The sequence below is a fragment of the Lontra canadensis genome, unplaced genomic scaffold (genome assembly GCF_010015895.1).
Source record: "Lontra canadensis isolate GAN:19392208 unplaced genomic scaffold, GSC_riverotter_1.0 scaffold23, whole genome shotgun sequence".
Classification (NCBI taxonomy): Eukaryota; Metazoa; Chordata; class Mammalia; order Carnivora; family Mustelidae; genus Lontra; species Lontra canadensis.
This window is the reverse complement of record NW_022631017.1, coordinates 13,293,729-13,313,040: the sequence shown is the minus strand read 5'-3', so window position 1 is coordinate 13,313,040 and position 19,312 is coordinate 13,293,729. Positions and strand designations below refer to the sequence as shown.

At 39.6% G+C, this 19,312-nt stretch overlaps 1 pseudogene; it reads left to right on the top strand.

Moving 5' to 3' along the window:
- The first annotated feature begins 7,575 nt into the window (after positions 1 to 7,575).
- LOC116870358 lies at positions 7,576 to 8,341 on the top strand (annotated as a pseudogene).
- The last annotated feature ends 10,971 nt before the right edge of the window (positions 8,342 to 19,312 follow it).

Genomic DNA, 19,312 nt, shown 5'->3' with positions numbered 1-19,312 from the left:
GCTCCTGCCGCGACACCGCGGAACCTTAGCACCACCTTCCCGGGACAGCGCCGGGACGCGAAGACAAGGCGCTGGTCCCGGATTAAAAGCCCAAACTCCAGTATCCTATTACCCCAACACTCACCGTAATGGGCCTGGAGGAAATTGGAGGAGAAACAACTTCGCACAAAGAATTCATTCTGGAAACTGGAAAAAGCATGTCAGACCAACTCCACGTCTGCATCTTGTAGGGCTGTGAAGGAAACGTAGGCAGATTCGACTTCCAATTGTGCCTCTAAAACTTATTAGCAGAGATTCCCTAAGCAATTTATGTACTTACATTCTGAGACACATCCTCCTTTGTGCAACGGAGGCTTTGCGTCTTTCTCCCCGCGGTGTAGTAAGAGTTAAATGAGGCAAAGCACCCAGCAGGGGGCCCTGCGGGCTTCTTCAAGGGGTCTCTGACCAGAGGATCTCCACCCCCAAAGGGGAAAGCCCCTGAGAACCTGGCACAGACCTAAACAAGACCGTATTTCTCTCAAAGGAAACCTGGTTTCCTGTCCCAGGCATCTCTTACACCGATTGCTCCAGATTCCAGTTAATAACTGACTCTTAAGGGAGTTCTATTTTTCACATTTTCCTTTATCTAGACTGTCTGGATAGGGATCCTGTGGAAAATGATAAGCATTTTGAAAATTTTTCCACTTTAGTCAGCGTGTGGAATTATTGGCCCTGAATATGGTTAAAAGATAAGTATGTTTACAGAACGGCATGCTAATATCGCCACTGAATCCAAATGCACAAATAAAAAAATACTGGTGATTTGCCAAGGAGAGTGGGGTTGGGGAAAAAATAACATTCGAGAAAGGAATGGACTATGTCTGATTAACCCAAGGGAGAGGGGAGGATGAAAAGATGAGATTCACTGTTTGGTTAAGAAGTTGCCACCCCTTTAACAATATTGGGAGCCCTTTTTTTAATTATCAAAAATTTGAGGAAACAGCTGTCCAAAAAGCTTTCCAATCTACATTTCATTTTATGTAAAACCCAGTTACTACCTGAAATATCCCTGAGGTCTTTTTTCTACAAAACGTAACTCAAATTAGAGCATTTTCCCTTTAATAATTAACACGCTGCCCTGTTCTTTCTCAAGAACCCTTCACTCAGATTTTTCCACCTCAGTTTTGTACCAGATACTCTGAAGAATTGTTGCAAATGGGATCAAAGTTTGTAACCTCATGGGCGGTAAGACTTTAATAGTTCCCAATGAGTTTGCCCTTGGGGGACACACCAAATGGAGGCAATATTAATCAAATGCACTTCATCTCAACCTGGCGGCAAATCGTGGTAGGAATCTCTCTATTAAAACAACATTTCTGGTTATTTCATGTGTCTGCCTTGAATGACTGGTTGCTTGAGTGCCCTCTTCCTTCACATTTGGCCTCCTTCCTTTTGAATGTTTCTGGCACATCACAACTCAGGGCTGTGTCTGCACTTCAGTGTCTGCGTTTGTGTCTGGTCATTTCTCCGGTTGGACTGTTGAACCCAAATTATCTAACTCTCCACTGAGTCAGGAGGGAAGAAAGCCAGGATGGGAGAGGAACAAGATGAGAGATGAAAAATTTCAATCCTGCTGTTAAGAAAAGACCTAATGCGGGTACAAGCCTAAGGTTTTCATTCTTTCTTGTAAAGGGGTTACAGTCTCAGGCCCATTCTTGCCTTCCAATTCTGTGCTTTATGCTTGTCTCCTAAAAAGTAGCAAAATAGCATTTGAGAGGTAAGTAGAACAGCTGTTAAAAGGACACGTGTCCGAGTGGCCGTCTGATATGGAATTAAACAAAAGAGATATGTGGAAGGCCTACTTCCCTTTCCCCTGCTGCCTCCTGGGCCTCAAAATCCATCTTTCATGAGCTCAGAACCAAAGAAAAGGGGATGAGGGCAATAAGCTGTGGGTCTGCATGCAGTTTTTTAGCTGGAGCATGTGGATTCCAGGATGGTGCTTACTGCTCAGTTCATCCCTCTTTGACCGGGTGTGCTTAGTGCCGACCATTGTAAAATTTCCATTCCACTCGAACCATTACATCATCTGATTTTCACTTAACCAAGTGCTAGCTCCATTGGATTCTTCTAGGAAGTAGAAGGTGACTATCAGCTACACCCTCTTTAATGGTGCTCATTTTAAAGAGAGTTCCTCTCAGGTAGGGAAGAGTAGGGTTTGGCCCATGTCTCAGTCCTCAGAGTCACCAGGCATTTTGACTCATCGGTTTTGCATAGACTGCACCTGTGTGTTCTATCAGGTAAAAGCTTCACCGTCATGCTCCAGAAGTAAGGGATGATTTTCTCCAAATTGCTGAGCAGTCGCCTGGAATTGCTTGCGTTGCTCCAAATGCCCAGTGGCCCATCTGCTCTCCCCATGCCACTCGCTTACTCTTTTTCTTTCTCTCCTAAGTCTTTTTGAATCTACTCAAAACATGCTACATGGCATCGAGAATGAAAGGGCAGCCGAGTTTTGATTCACATGACTGAATTCACACAGGAGAGAAGAAAGCAAAGCTGGCGGGAAACTTACAGAGATGGGAAAGGGAAAGGAGAAGAATGTGTAGGTCTTTACATTTATATCCAAGCAATGGATAAAATAATTGGGAAGTCAAATTGGCAGAACCTCATCATTACAGTCTGTGGACAGTATCGGTGGACAGTATCGGTGGAAAAGATGCACAGAGCAAGGAAACAGACAGTAAGCAAGAGGTGTCAAGGACTGCTCTCACATTTTACACCCCTCTTCTGTTTATGTAATTTTTTTCTTTTGTGTTTTGGAAATGTTATTTCTTCGGGGGAAACTGAATACCATCTGTAGGTTTATAATTGACCTTTCCTGATAAGAGACCTGGAGCACTGGAGAAGGAGATAAGTGTTATTAGTTGTGAATAAGGCCTAATTTTCCAGGGTCAGACTACATTACCATAGCTTAAAAATGTCTAAGTATTATTTGCCAAGCGTTCCATGTCCAAAAGCATAGAATAGCATATCTCTGTCATGGTGACATGGTAAGTCCTTGACAACAGAAAGCTTGCTTTATTCAGTAAGGGCACTGATAGTACCAGTTTCCTCATGATTATCTTAATATCTCAAGATATAAACATATATATATATATATATATATATATATATATATATATCTATCTCAAGACATTAGCCAAAAAATATGAGAATGATTCCTGTATTTGTCTGTTTAGGCTGCTATAACAAATAACATCAACTTAACAAACATTTATTTCTCAGGTCCTGGAAAGGCCAAGATCAAGGCACCAGCATATTTGGTGTCTGGTGAGAGCCTTCCTCCTGATTTGCAAATGTTCACCTTCTTGCTGTGGAGAAAGACCATCTCTTTCATGTCTCTTATAAGGGTACTAATACCATTCATGAAGGCTTTACCCTCATTACCTCATTATCTCCCAAAGGCTCACCTCCAAATACTATCACATTGGGAATTCAGGTTTTAACATATAAATTTGTGGTAGGGGGAGGTGGACACAAACATTCATTTCATAGGAATGTTCCAGAAACACTCACTGGGTTTTTTTGGCAGTATATATAATAATTTATTATTTTTATTTGTTAGAGTATTACTATACAAATTTACATACGGTTTTAAGAAAACATTTTATGGAGGGGCATCTGGGTGGTTCAGTGGGTTAAAGCCTCTGCCTTCGGCTCAGGTCATGATCCCAGGGTCCTGGGATCGAGCCCCACATCAGACTCTCTGCTCCATGGGGAGCCTGCTTCCCCCTCTCTCTGCCTGCCTCTCTGTCTACTTGTGATCTCTGTCTGTCAAATAAATAAATAAAATCTTTAAAAAAAAATCAGTAACATAATGCTTACTACTTTAATCAGAGATGCAGAGATATCAATTATCTCTGAATAGGGCAGCAAAATCCTCAAATAAACCTCTTTTATCATTTTAAACTGATGACATCAATAACCTCTCCCTCTAAATTTTTAATACACAAAAATATTAAAGTAAATGTTTTGGTAAAATTATAGTAAATTTATATACTGACTTGTCAGTGAAATTTATACACTGACTTGTGTGGAATTTATATACCGACTTGACATTGACTAGGTGGGAATTTACATACTGTCTTGTCAGTGACCAGCTGGGAAGAAACTATGTTTGAGTAGAATTCTACCATGTTAGAGTAAAAATTGGAGCCAAAGAAATCTCAGTTACAAATTCAGCTCTATTGACTTGGCTTGTTTCATTTTAATCAGTTCTTAAAACTTTCTGAGTAACAGTTTTCTAATCAATAAAAATGAGGAAAATAATATATACTCTACAAGACATACACAGACTAGCAATAATATATACAAAGAATCTGGCATAACAGGTATTTTAAAAAATAATTGATCTGGATTTAGATATGATGGAGTGGATGGCATTAGAATTAACTGTCCCCCATCAATAATTCTAAAAGGTATATTAAATATTAGACAGTAGTCAATGTAAGGCCATGATCCTTTAGAGGAAAGAAATATATAAGAAATGAAACACATTAGCACATTAAGTGAGCCCAATATTCATCTCAGCTTTACCCTGAGGGCATTTCCAAACCACAATTCAGAGAAATAGTGCCCAATCAGAGAGTGGTAGTTTCACTGGGTAGAGACAGATCCCAGAGTTTAGAGTTGCAAAGACTGCTGGGATTTGCTTGGGAGGGTTCTAGAAAGGAGGAACCTAAGAGAAGGAGGGTAAAAACTCAGTGTGAAAATTGCACACAGAGCCAACTCTTGAGAATTACATGTACACAGCAAACCTCTAGGCCCAGCAAAGAAAGCTGGAGAGCTGGACAGAGATTTCAGAGGGAGCAGTGTTGGGAGGGCAGAGGTTGGTAATTAATTCCAGTGATTATACAGAGTATTTGGTGAACTCCCAGGCTTTGGGTGGAGACTCAAAAAAAGGCTATACCCTAAGTTTAAGGACCATGTCATGGCAGTAAGAGCTATGCTCTAGGACAGAGGACTCTTCCTAAGAGAGCCAAAAACCAAACCTCAACAGGACAGAGTTGACAGAGTTGATGATTGCCTTCCATATTAAAATTTAATGTTCTGTTGAGAAAGATACCATCATCCAAAATCTCTATTGCCTATACTCACAACATCCAGCAAGTAGCCAAAAATTACTACAAAAATTACTACAAATATAAAGAAGCAGAAAAAAAGTTACTAATGTTCTCTGTAAAAAAATAAGCAATAAATGTTATAGACTTTATAGGCTATACAGTCTCTGTTGCAACTACTTTGTTGGTGCAATGTGAACGCAGGCATTGGCAATAGGTAAATGAATATGGCTCTGTTTCAATAAAAGTTTACTTACTTGCCATTTGCAATGATATGGATAGAACTAGAGAGTATTATGTAAGTGAAATAAATCATTCAGAGAAAGAAAATCATCATACGATCTCACTTATATGTGGTATTTAAGAAACAAAACAGAGGATGATAGAAGAAGGGAAAAAATAAAACAAGATGAAATCAGAGAGGGAGACAAACCAAAAGAGACTCATAATCATAGGAAACAAACAGGGTTGCTGGGGGTAGGGGAATGGGGTAACTGGGTGATGGACTTTAAGGAGGGCATGTGATGTAATGAGCACTGAGTATTATATAAAACTGATGAATCACTGACCTCTACCTCTGAAACTAATAATACATTATATGTTAATTGATTGAATTTAAATAAAAAAAATTAAAAACTTTATACATAAACACTGAAGTTTAAGTTCCATGTAATTTTCACATGTCAAGAAATATTCCATCTTTGTTTTTTTTAAGCCAATTAAAAATGTAAGACCTAATCTAGATTTGGCTGTATAAAAACAGCTAATATTGATCAGAAACATAGATGTAAAAACCCTTAATAAAACATTGGCAAACCAATGCCAACAACATACAAAAAGGATTCTATACCATGACCAAGGGAGATTTATCCTAGAAACACACAAGGTTGGCTTCACATCTGAAAATCAATTAATGTCATATACCATATTAATCAAATAAAGAATAAATTTCATAAGCATTTGACACAACCCAACACACATGCCTGATAAAATCTTTCATAAAACTGTTCATAGAAGGGAATTTCCTGAATCTGAATGATCATCTAAAAAGAAAAAAAAAAAAACTACAGTGAAAACCATATTTAATATTTAAAAACCAAATGCCCCCCAACTTCAGGAATAAACCAAGAATATCTGTTCTCACCATTTCCACTCAATGTTGTATGGAGGATTTAGCCAATCCAATCAGCAAGAAAAAGTATTTAAAGGCATCCAGATAGGAAAGATAAAGTAAAACTATCTCTATTCACAGACGGCATAATCCTATACCTAGAATATTTTAAGGAATCTACAAAAAAAAAACACCACTATTACAACTAACACACAAATATAGCAAGGTTGCAGAATATCAGATAGATATACACAAATTAATTGTATTTCTATGCACTAGTCAGGAACATAACTGAAAATGAAATTAAGAAATAGTTCCATTTACAATAGTATCAAAAAGAATAAAATCCTTAGGAAAGAGATGTAACAAAGGTAGTACAAGATGTATACATGAAAAATGCTTGGCACAAAGTCTGCTTGAGATTTCTTCCCCCTCCCTCTGCCTCCGCCTCTTCTCCCCTCCCCCCACCATTTGCACTTCCTCTCTCTCTGAAGTAAATAAATAAAATATTTAAAAAAAAAAAAAAGAAATGGACATATAAACAAATCAGGAAGAAAACATATGTAAAACACACGTCCAGTGAAGGATATGCAGATATACAGGTCCAGGGTATGTAAAGAATTCTTACAACTCATTAAGAAGCAAGGAAACCATTCAAAAATAGGCAAAAGATTTGAATACACATTTCACCAAAGAAGATGTATGAATGGCTAATTAGCATGTAAAAAGATGCTTAACATCATTAGTCAGTAGGGAAATGTAAATTAAAACCACAATGAGATATCATTTCACACCCACTAGGATGCCTATAATAAAAAAGACAATTACTAAGGTTGGCAAGATGTAGAGAACAGAAGCACTGATTCACTGCTGCTGGGAATATAAAATGGTGAACCAATTTGGAAAATAGTTTGGCTGTTTCTTAAAATGTTAAAAATAGATTTACCATATGACCTAGAAATCTCACTTCCAGGTATCTGCCCAAGAGAAATGAATATGTCATAAACCCACACAGAGATTTGCAATAAATGTTTGAAGAATCATTGTTCATAACAACCCCAAATTGGAAAAAAACTAAAAGTCAATCAACCGGTCAATGGATAGACAAAAATATGGTATAGTCATACAACAAACTATTACTCACCAGTAAAAAAGAACAAACTACTGATATATGCTGAGATGAATGAACTTGAAACACATTCTGCTAAGTGAAGGAAGGCAGACAAAAAGGACCACATAACGTAAGATTCTACTTTTAGGAAATGTTCAGAACAGGCAAATCTATGGAGATAGAATGTAAACTATTGGTTGCCTGGAACAAAGGTGAGCAGGTCAGATTAACAGCAAATAGTAGGCTGTTCTCCCAAGATGGTGGTTGCTACCGGCAGAGTTTGGAGGTATACTGAAGGAGGTAACAGGATCAGCAGCTACAAGGCAAAGTGGGTAGCCTTCCACTACCAGTCTGAAATGCTGGCTTTCCACCCTTCCAGTGGAAAGCCCAACCATGCAGACATCTTGCTCATAAACCTACAGTATATTTATTTCAGAAGTGGAAATAATTAATCACTGAACAGAAACCCCTTCTCCCCTAGCTGTACTCAATGTTGGTAAGCTTGCCAGCAAAGCACAGATAGAAAAAGAGGAGAAGCTGAGCCAGGCCTATGCAGTTAGTGCTGGTGTCTTCCCAGAGGGCCAGCAGCTCTTCGAGACCGTACACAAGACCTTTAAAGACTATAAGTGGCAAGGAGAAAACATCATAGTCATGGAAGAAGTTGTTAATATACCCCCCATATCAAGTGGGAAAAGAAAACATAAAGGCAAAGAGCCACGTATGCAAGATACTTTAGAAATGTGGAAAAGTATTTAAAAATACTTTAGGGACGTGGACAGTCAAAAGATACTGCAGCATTCCCAAGCCCAGCAACCACAGAATGAGGTCACCCTGTCATCCAAAGTCCACACACATAAAGGACTCACAGTATCCAGCCAACAAGGTAGGGTGATGGCTTTAGTGGAGGTAGGCGGGAGAAGGGAAGGGATCCTCAATTTCCTGCTGGGTCTTGTTAACAAAGGGTCTTTCCAGATCTTAAACTTGAACAAAGCACCCAAAACAAGGAGCAAGAGAAAAATTTAGAAGTTGGGGAAAAAAACCCAAAAGTAGTAAATAAATAATACATAATAAAATAAAACTGATTTATGATGATTATTGCATAATTAGATAAATTTAGGCATGACATGGGTGAATTTTATGATATACAAAATATGCCTTAATAAAGTTGAAAAACATTACTTATATTCTCAGAAAGTAAGAGAAGATTTTGAAAAATTCAAATAGGAACAGAATGACACACATGCAAAAAATAAAATTCAGAAAACAAAATAAACATTCAGAAATTAAAATGTTTGAAGGAGGAACGAAGAACCCAGTAGATGGTTTGCAAGGTAAATCTAACAAATTCATCTAGAAATTTATTTAAAAAATAGTGGAAAATAGAGAAAAATGGTAAGAAAATCAGAAAGTCAGTTAAGGGGGGGGTCAACATTTGAAAAATAGGTGTTCTTCATAAGAGAACAGAAAAATGGGAGGAAATTTCCATGAAATAATGCACTGATGTCTCAGAACTAAAAAGCATGAGTTAAGAGTCTGAAAAGGCCAAACACGATAAACAGCACCAGTACATTAACATGCAAGTCCAACAATTTGGAGACAAAGAATTTAAGTTTCCAGAGAAGAAAAAAAAAAAAATCCGGAATGGTAAGGGTCTTCTTAATGGCAACAATGGAAATTAAAGGACAGTTATCAAATATTGAGAAGGCAAATAACCTACCTTCAATCCAATAACAACTTCTCTTCTATTTCTAAACTGTATTTTTAAAGCATTTCGGCATATTCTTCCTGAAAAACATATGAAAATATGGTTGTGATATTTCTGTTTACCTGGTAACCCAAGTGAGCTCCTAATTTTGTACCTAATGCTAGTTTGTTATTTTGTGACTCCAACTTGAACATACCATATTCTCTGCTTAATTTTTTTTCAAAGATTTTATTTAATTATTTGACAGAGAGGTCACAAGTAGGCAGAGAGGGAGGCAGAGAAAGAGAGAGAGAAGGAAGCAGGCTCCCTGCTGAGCAGAGAGCCCAATGCGGGACTGATCCTAGGACCCTAAGGTTATGACCTGAGCCGAAGGCAGAGGCTTCCCACTAAGCCACCTAGGCACCCTTTTTTTTAAGATTTTATTTTTATTCTCTGCTTATTAATAAGTTTCATGAAGGCCAAAAACCTCACAGAAGGCCAATTTTTTCCATGGCAAATTCAGTTAGAGCTGAACTTTGCAAGGTCATAAGACCCTGTAAGCATTAGCTACTTGTGTATTTATTCAGTCCTAAAATAATGTCTCTGTCACCCAGCACTGAGGTTCATACAATTCAGAAATAATAAATAGCATAAAAGTTCTATTTAGAACCAATAAAAAGGCCACAGATTTCTGAAGAGATCTCAAAATATGAATATTATCAAGCCTTAGAAGCCAGCCAGCACACTTGCATCAATACTCTCTTGAGAACAACTAATTCTACCGCATTTTTTAGGACATATCCAATTGCCAGTAGCTGAAAACCTTGACTCAGATTGGCTCAGACAATAGGAAATGTATTGCTTTGTATAAAGAAAAGTCTAAGCATGGGGCAGGAACCAGAATTAGTTAACAGTGTCTCAAATGTGTGATCATAGACCTATATTCTTTTTTTTTAAATTTTTTAATAAACATATAATATATTATTAGCTCCAGGGGTACAGGTCTGTGAATCGCCAGGTTTACACACTTCACAGCACTCACCATAGCACATACCCTCCTCAATGTCCATAACTCCACCACCCTCTCCCTACACCCCTACACCCGGGGCCACCCTCAGTTTGTTTTGTGACATGAAGAGTCTCTTTTGGTTTGTCTCCCTCCCGATCCCTTCTTGTTTCATTTATTCTTTTCCTACTCCCCTAAATCCCCACCCCCTTGTTGCATCTCCACTTCCTCATATCGGGGAGATCATATGATAGTTGTCTTTCTCCGAATGACTTATTTCGCTAAGCATAATACACTCTAGTTCCATCTGCGTCATTGCACGTGGCAAGATTTCATTTCTTTTGATGGCTGCATAGCATCCCATTGTATATCTGTACCACATCTTCTTTATCCATTCATCTGTTGATGGACATCTAGGTTCTTTCCATAGTTTGGCTATTGTAGACATTGCTGCTATAAACATTCCGGTGCATGTGCCCCCTCAGATCACTACGTTTTTATCTTTAGGGTAAATACACAGTAGTGCAATTGCTGGGTCATAAGGTAGCTCTATTTTCAACTATTTGAGGAATCTCCATGCTGTTTTCCAGTGGCTGCACCAGCTTGCATTCCCACCAACAGTGTAGGAGGGTTTCCCTTTCTCCACATCCTCACCAGCATCTGTCATTTCCTGACTTGTTAATTTTAGCCATTCTGACTGGTGTGAGGTGGTATCTCATTGTGGTATTGATTTGTATTTCCCTGATGCCCAGTGATGTGGAGCACTTTTTCATGTGTCTGTTGGCCATCTGGATGCATAGACTTATCTTCTTTCCATCTCTCTCTACCAGCCTCAATGAGCTGGTTCTGCCCTCAGGTTGGCTCCCCTCAGGGCTGCCAGAATATTGCATTTCTGGATGTCGTGCCCAAATACACCAACAACCAGAAGAAGAAAGGAGCCATGTCTTCCTTTCCAGAAACCCATGAGCAGACTTCTTTCTTACTCATTGGTCATGATTGGGTCAAATACTGGTTCTGGACTACTGAGGCAAGGGGAGGGACATTACCGTGATTGGTTAAAACTAAACATCTGAGATTTAAGGTTGTTACAGAGTCAGCCACAAAGACAACTAACTTTACCTCCCAGACTTTTTCTCCTGTTATTCTACTCTTTGACCTCCCAACCAAGTTTTCCCATGTGTTCTCTGAGAAAAAATAACCAACTGTATCGTGTTGGAAACTATTTATAATATCACTTTTCTCTTCTATCTCCTATACAACAAACTTCTTCCTCATCCTATAGATATTCAAGCATATGCAAGTCTCTCCTACCTAAAAAAAAAGATGCCTTCTCTAGCTCCTAAGTCACCCACCCCCCATTTCTCATCATCACCTCAAAGCCAAAATGTTGAACTTACTAATTCACTATCCAGTTTTCTTACTTCTCCATCAATCCTCAATCTGGCTTTTGTGCACTGAGTTCACAGAAAACTCATTGAGATTATCAGTGATCTCTGTGTTATAATGGGGCTTTTGTTCCTCATCTTAGCCTTTGGCAATATCAGCTAATCCTTTCTTTGTTAAACATAATTTCTCAGTGAATCTCTTCATGACCCACATGCATCTGGTTTTCCTCTAGACTTGTGATTCCTTCTTGGTCTTCTCTGTAAGCTCCTTCACCCATATTCCTATACCCAGCCATCAAGTCTCTATACCTTTTCCTTGTCATTCTAGACACCCAAGATAAGCTTACCATACCCATGATTTTATTTATCATCTATATGGCAATGGCTGCCTAAGAGAGAGACCTCGCCTTATCCCTTAGCTAAGCAGCCATGAACTGCAAACAAAGACCCAAGTGGCCCCATAGTTTTTAACTGAATACTGCAACCTCATCATTGAAACTAATCCCATGTCTCACATTATGATTATTTGTTACCTTCAAGATCCCAAGCTTCCTAAGCCATCAGCCATCACCCAGATACAATGATAACTACATATTCTTTAATTGGAGGTCATCTTCTACCTATCCCACATCCTTAACTTTTCCTCTACGTCTTCTAGAACTCCTGATATGTTAGCAGAAAACTATTCTTTTCATCCTTAGCATCTTCCCATTTTTTTCTTCATTGAAATCTAAATATCCCCTAATGACCCTCTTCCCTTGCAGCCCTTCCAAGTGGATGCTGCTTTTTCTCCTACATCCTGCTCACCTTTGGTTCCAGAAGTAGGATAGGGAGCCTCTTGCCTCCTGTTGCTGCTTTCATAACATTTCTCCTCCCACTTCTAAAAAACCACATCTTTTAAACCCAGGACATCATACTTGACAACTTGGTGCCCCTTTTTACTTCTGTCATCTACAGATCTGCTGCCAATTCCCTTCATTAATTGATCATTTTCATGTCTGACTCACTGTTTCTCCTTCTACCAATTTCTATGACTACTTTCATTTAAATATTCAAATAAAGGAGCTACCAAATGTCTCAATAGCTCTATTCATTAGTTCCAAGGATCTCTTCATCAACTCTCCTTAACTCCCATGGTCCTTATCACAAAAAGCTGAGCGCCTTCTGAAATATGCATATCAAAATATCCTATTTCTGACCATCACCTCTACCATCTCTACCACCCTTCTTTCATTACATGCTTACTCCACAGAGACCACAGAAGCCATTGGGGAGCGCTCCCTCAGTTTCCCACACTGGTCTCACAAATTTATCTCTTTTGTTCCTTCTTACCTTCCAGAAGGGAGGTATCCTTCCCCTTTCTGAAGGCTACGTTCTTCACCTCTGTGCTGGATCCTGGAGCCCTTGATTTTCAAGGAGTTTGATCAAGAAAGTACCACTGCCTCTTGTATTTTATCCTCTCCTTTTGACTGTCTCCTTATTGTAAGCATTTAGACATGTTCAAGCCTTTCTCTTCTGGAAAAAAAAATAATAATGCTACCTCTGAGTTTATGTCAGAGGAATGAATACCTTCTAGTTAAAGGCATTTTCTCTTCACAGTGAAGTTTCTGACAGTGTTGTCTACACTTACTGTCTCCTTCTTCTAACCTCTACCCACTCATCAATTTTTATGCAGCCAGGTTTCTGCCCACACTGTTCCCACTTCCCACTCCACAGACATTGCTTTTTCCAAAGTTACTGAGGACCTCCTAGTTACTAAGCCCTACAGACACTTTTGATCTTTATTTTGTTCACTCAAATTTATCAGGTATAAAACTCAAAACATAGACGACTGTCTTAAAGTTTTCTTTCTTTGGTTTCAGTACTCTTGGGGTTTTTTACTCTGTTCCTTCTCTATTTCTTTTGCATGAAACCTTTTCTTCATGAGTCCCTTAGTTGTGATCCTCTGGGTTCTGTCCTTAATTCTTCTCTTTTGCTCTACAACTTCTCTGTAGGCAATCTACCTATTTCTATGGCTTGAGGTATTATCGGTAAGCTACTGACTTTAAGATTCATTCATATGCAGGACAAAGTCTTTTTCCAGAACTTCCGACTAGTATAGATTACTGTCTACTAAACATCCCCACTTACATATCACACAAACCATTTCAAACCCCAAACGCTAAAACTGAAATCAATATTTTTCTCCTGAAATGACTTCTTCACTAATCCAATGAATAGCTGTGATACTATGATTTCTACATGTGAAACAAAGTAAAGGAAACTTCACTGAAAATAGAGTCTGGAAGCCCCTAAGGGGGTAGCTCTCACGCACAGACAACTCATTGCATCCTGCATAATCAGCAGGGAGGAGGAAGATCATTTTTGAGGAAGATCATTTTTACCTCGACCCAGGAGGATACTTTTCACATGGAAATTTACCTTCTGCTCCTAAAAAAAAAGAAGGAAGATTCCCTACCTGTCCCAGCAACAACACATTAATCACCCCCTGCAGCCATCAGAAATTGCACCATCCCGGACTCTTCTTCAGTGATCTTTTGTTCAAAACAACCCCTCCCAGTTTCCTCTTAAAACTGACCTGCACTTTAGACTTGCCTATGGTTTTGCCAGAGCTTGCATGTCCCAGTTTACAATTCTCTGCTATTCCTGAATAAACCCATTTTTTCCCAGTCAAATATTTTATTTTTAAGGTTGATGTAAGAAATATATTTCTCATATATTCAGTCTTTGTCCATGGTTCCTGGCTTCCAGCTCCTAAACCCCTTGGAATTTCCTAAGCCTTTTGGGTAGCCTGGGTGGCTCAGTCCTTAAGCATCTGCCTTCAGCTCAGGTCACGATCCCAGAGTCCTGGGATCAACCCCTGCATTGGGCTACCTGCTCAAGGGAAAGCCTGCTTCTCCCTGTGCTTGTGTTCCCTCTCTTGCTGTGTCTCTCTCTATCAAATGAATACATCAAATCTTTAAAAAAAAGAAAAAAGAAAAAGAAAAAGATGACTTTTGTTATATTGATGAGATTACTTTTGAATCATACCTAAAGTTGGAGGCTGGCTCCCAGGAGAAACAACCCTATGATTACAGGGTGAGAATTTTCAGTCCCACCCCCTGACCTGTGGTGAGAAAACAGGGGCTGGAGACTTGAGTTCAATCATTTAATCAATGATCATTAAGATCAGTCATGCCCATGTAATGACGTCCCCATTAAACCCAAAAGGACTGGGTTTTAGAGCTGCTGGGTGAGTGAACAAGAGGAAGTGCTAGGGAGCGCCTTACCTGGATGGCATGGAGGGTCTGTGCCCTTTCCCCAGACCTTGCCCCATGCAGCACTACCTTCTGGCTGTTCCTAGTTAGATGCTTTCGTAACAAACCAGTGATCTGGTAAGTAAAATGTTTCTCTGAGTTCTATGAGCCTTTTTAGCCAATTAAGCGAACCCAAGGAGGGGGCTGTGGGAACCTCTGATTTATAGCCAGTCCGAAGTACGTACAAACAACAACCTGGACTTGTGACTGGTATTTGAAGTCTAAGGAGAGGGTCATGGTTACTTCCCCTCTGCAGTGGGTCATCAGAAGCACAGTAACAGTCTGGGATTTATGACTGGCTGCTGAAGTTGGGGTGAGGGGCAGGGAGGGTTCTTGAAGGACTGAATCCTTAACCTGTGGATTCTGATGCTATCTCTAAGTAGATAGCGTCAGAATTTCGTTGAATTCTTGGACATCCTACTGTTGTCTGATACTGCTCGGTGTTGTGTGGGGGATGCCCCCCTCCGCATGTATGTTAGAATTGGGCCCAGGAATCATTTTAATGGCACCATTTCTCTCTCCCTTCAACATCTCATTCAACCACTTGAATGTCTCCTGCATGGAATCACTCCATTCCCCACTCCCTCCTTCCCACTGCAGCATGTTTTCTTCAATGGGATGAGGCCCCTGAACTGAATGAAGCCAACACACGTTCTCTTTCACTTCTGGGATTCTTGCATAGTACTTCTCTCTCTCTCTCTCTCTCTCTCTCTCTCTCTTTTTTTAAGATTTTATTTGTTTGACAGAGATCACAAGTAGGCAGAGAGGCCGGCAGAGAGAGAGGAGGAATCAGGCTCCCCGCTGAGCAGAGAGCCCGATGCGGGGCTCGATCCCAGGACCCTGGGATCATGACCAGAGCCAGAGGCAGAGGCTTTAACCCACTGAGCCACCCAGGCGCCCCACATAGTATTTTTTTTTTTTTCATGGAAATCTTCCTATATCCCTCTCTCCCTAGATGTTACTTATCTTTTAAAATAAACCTTGAAAAATTTCTATATTTCTTCCCATTTACTGTAGGATTTTGAACTTCCCCTCAATAGCTTCAGCCCATTAGACCATCATTTCAATCATTCTCTTAAATGATTCCTTAATCTCCTTTGTTCTTCAGTGACTGTATCTAACAAAACTCCTGGCCTAATCAACCCAACTCTTCAAATGCTCTGCTCCTTCTCTGAAGCTGCCATAGCCTGGAAAAGATGCACAGAACTTTGCCTCTCCTTAAATCCCCTCTCTTGCCACCTTCCTCTTTCTTATTCCTCAATGAGAAAATGAACATTACCCAGTGAAAACCTCCCCAACTTCCTTTTTGCCCTATGAATATATTCCTCTAAAGACATTTCTTTCTCCTTTTTTACCTAACTCATGCCCCACCCCCCACATTCGACTCTAAGGCTGATTTCTCTCCTTATGCTCGGATTCCATCTCCATTGGGTTATCTTCCTGGATAGAAACATGTTCAAAGAACTTTCGTCTTTAAAAGCAAAACAAAACAAAACTAAGATCTCTGTCAACCTCATATAGCCTTCTAAACACTTGATAAAGAAGAGATTTGATTTCTTGTCTAAAAGTCCATTTTGCTCTATATTCACTATTTAATTTGCTAAAATGTGGTTTCTGCCCCCATGCTGCCAACTGAAACAGCTTTTACTAAGGCAACAAAAACTTCCATATCTCCTGCATTTTCCGGAGACCATGGACTTTACTCTATGCTTATTTTACCTGAACTCTCTGTAGCATTTGACACTGTTGACCTTCTATTCTTTCTGCTTCTAGAAGAATACTTCTTTTTGTCCCCCTCTGCTTCTCCATTTCTTCTATAGGCTTCTTCCTCCACCAATCGCCTGTTCTTTTTTCCTTTTCTTCCTTCCTTTCGTTGCTTTATTTTATTTTTCTTTTCTTTTCTTTTTTTTCATATTTTAACTGGTGAAGTTTGAGAAACATAGCTTCTCTAAATAGTTTCTATAAACACAAAACCTATTCAATTTTTTTTTTCTTGGCAAAATACACACAGCATAAAATCAACCAAGTGAAGTGTATATTTCTGTGGCATGGTATATTCACAATGTTGTGCAACCATCACCACTATTCCTCTCTAGGACTTTTTCATCTTCTCAAACTAAAACTCTTCTCCAATTAAACAGAAATTCCCCCATTCCTTTTATCCCTCCGTCCAGCCACAGGAACCACCATTCTACTTTCCCCCAGGGGACTTACTTAAAAACAAGTTCCGGAAACCAGTCCCAGGTAACAAAGCCCAAATACAAGGGTGGGTCAGGCCAGGGGGAGACAACCAATCATTGGGGGGTGCATACTGTCTCCCTAGTTACCAAGGAGTATGGGCCCCACACTTTGGGAGCCTTTTGGGCGCCAATTCTGACCAAGGTGATAGGCTAGGTCAAATGTCTACTATAGGGTAAATTGTAATTCAATTGGTCACTTATGTGTGACCTAGCATGACTGTGCAGCTTTCTCTGTGTGTTACAATTTCATTGGCCACCTGTGTGTGGCCAGGCCCAACCACATGGCCTTTGCCCTTAAAAGCTAGTCTGTGAAGCAGAGAGAGGTCGCCCTGTCTGTAAGAGGCGCAGCCCTGAATGTTCGGGTTGATTCTTGATGCTTGGCATGAAATAAAGCTTTGCTTGACCTTCGCTTTGTATCAGTCTCGCTCCTTTAATCACGGACCCATTATTGGGGGACCTAACAAAAGGAACTATTTCCTGAACAAATATATTGCCTATCTAAGCTAGAAAACACTTTAAGAGAACGTCAAGAGCTTTCTGAAAAGTAATGTAGTAAGTTTTAATTCAAACAGAAATTGTTTCTATAATTACTGGCTATTTTGCATACTTTTACTGTCCTAGACACAACTAAATGACTCATAAGAAGCCTTACAGAAAATTTACTGTGTTCAGATATTCTCTGTATGTAACTTACTATCTGGCCTCAATAGCAAAGAGCTATGTAATGTCAAACTCGTAATACAGCTAAACAAACTATATGAAAAAAAGCGTTAACCAATGGTGAAGGAAATTAGCATAGACAAAGTGCATAATTGAAATTGAAACCCAAAAGGTGCTTTTTTTTTTTTTAATAAAGCAGAGCATGTTAGCCTGCACTATTTGAATAAATTAAATCCTCAGCCTAAACTTTCTTTGGTAGCAGAGGTGTGAGTTATTTTTACAAAGTCAGTTTGTTTTAGCTTTGCAAATCGTTGTTGTTTTTCCTCCCAGATTTAAAATCTGCATGGGTTTCCTTTTGGCTAATACTAAGTGTAACTTACCGTTCTGGGCATCTACCAGCCTAGCATAGCCAAAGGCTGCCTGTAAATATACCGAATGTAAGCAGAAAGGGGGCATGGCTGCTTAAAACTGGCTTCGTGTAATTAAGTCTGATTTAAAAACTGAATTTGGGGTGCCTGGGTGGCTCAGTTGGTTAAGCGACTGCCTTCAGCTCAGGTCATGATCCTGGAGTCCTGGGGTCGAGTCCCACATCAGGCTCCCTGCTCAGTGGGGAGTCTGCTTCTCCTTCTGACCCTCTCCCCTCTCATGCTCTCTGTCTCACACACACACTCTCTCTCTCAAGTAAATAAATACAAAAGAAAATCTTCAAAAATTGAGTTTGTTCCTTAACACATATTTCATAAACACTGGCTATGTGCCAGGTGTTGTGATTGCACTAAAGTGCAAAGATGATTATGACAATGTCTCTCTTTTCAAGGATTTCTCAATCCCACTGAGTGAAACAGATCCCTATGTAACGAACTAAGCCATCACTTGTAAGCAGTACACTGGAAGAATGACTAGCGTGCCATGAAGTTAAGAAGGTAGGTGAGTTTCACTTTATGGAAGAGTCAAGAAAGAAGAGGGGCCATGGATGTTTTCTCCAAAGCTTTGATCTGGCCTTAGACAGCTATGCAGAATTTCACCTGGTGAAAAAGAGAGGACCAGAACAGAATGACAGCCCTAGAAGAAGTAACCAAATCAACAAAGGCCAGATGGAAAAATGCTCAGCATGTTTGCGGGTGATGAGGGCTGGGCAGAAGCTCAGAGAACATGCAAGGAGGGGCAGGGAATGGAGTCAATGCAGAAAGTATATTTAACAGCCGCCTTTCCCAGAGTTCAGCCATTTTAAAAATAAATTAATAAGTTTTGTCATATCTGCATACCACCTGTACTACTGGTTACTTAATATTGTTTTAAATGACTCCCTATGTAAAATATAAATGTCTACTTTAGCTTCGTGTTTGGCAATAATATCCGTGAAATTACACATCTGAGGTACTAATCACATTTTCCCAATAGTCGTTAAAATAAAAATAAGTACTAAAGTCAGGTAAATGCTTAGTATGTTAGCTCCTAAAATTGTCTTTCATGCCACTAGGGGCACATGCTCCACTCTTGGGGAAATACCTCTCTGCATTAATAAGTAATATGAAAAGGAACAACGTTTACAAACAATTATTGTCCAAATATTGGGAGAAATGAGGAAAACAATGCTTCTGTGAAAAGACTGTCCAATAAAGCTATTTTGAGATCCTTGTTGGAAGCAAGTAGGTGATTGTTTAGAAATGCTGAGAAACTAGTGATAAGTGAGAAAGTGGAGTGAGGCGAGGGCAGGAAGGAA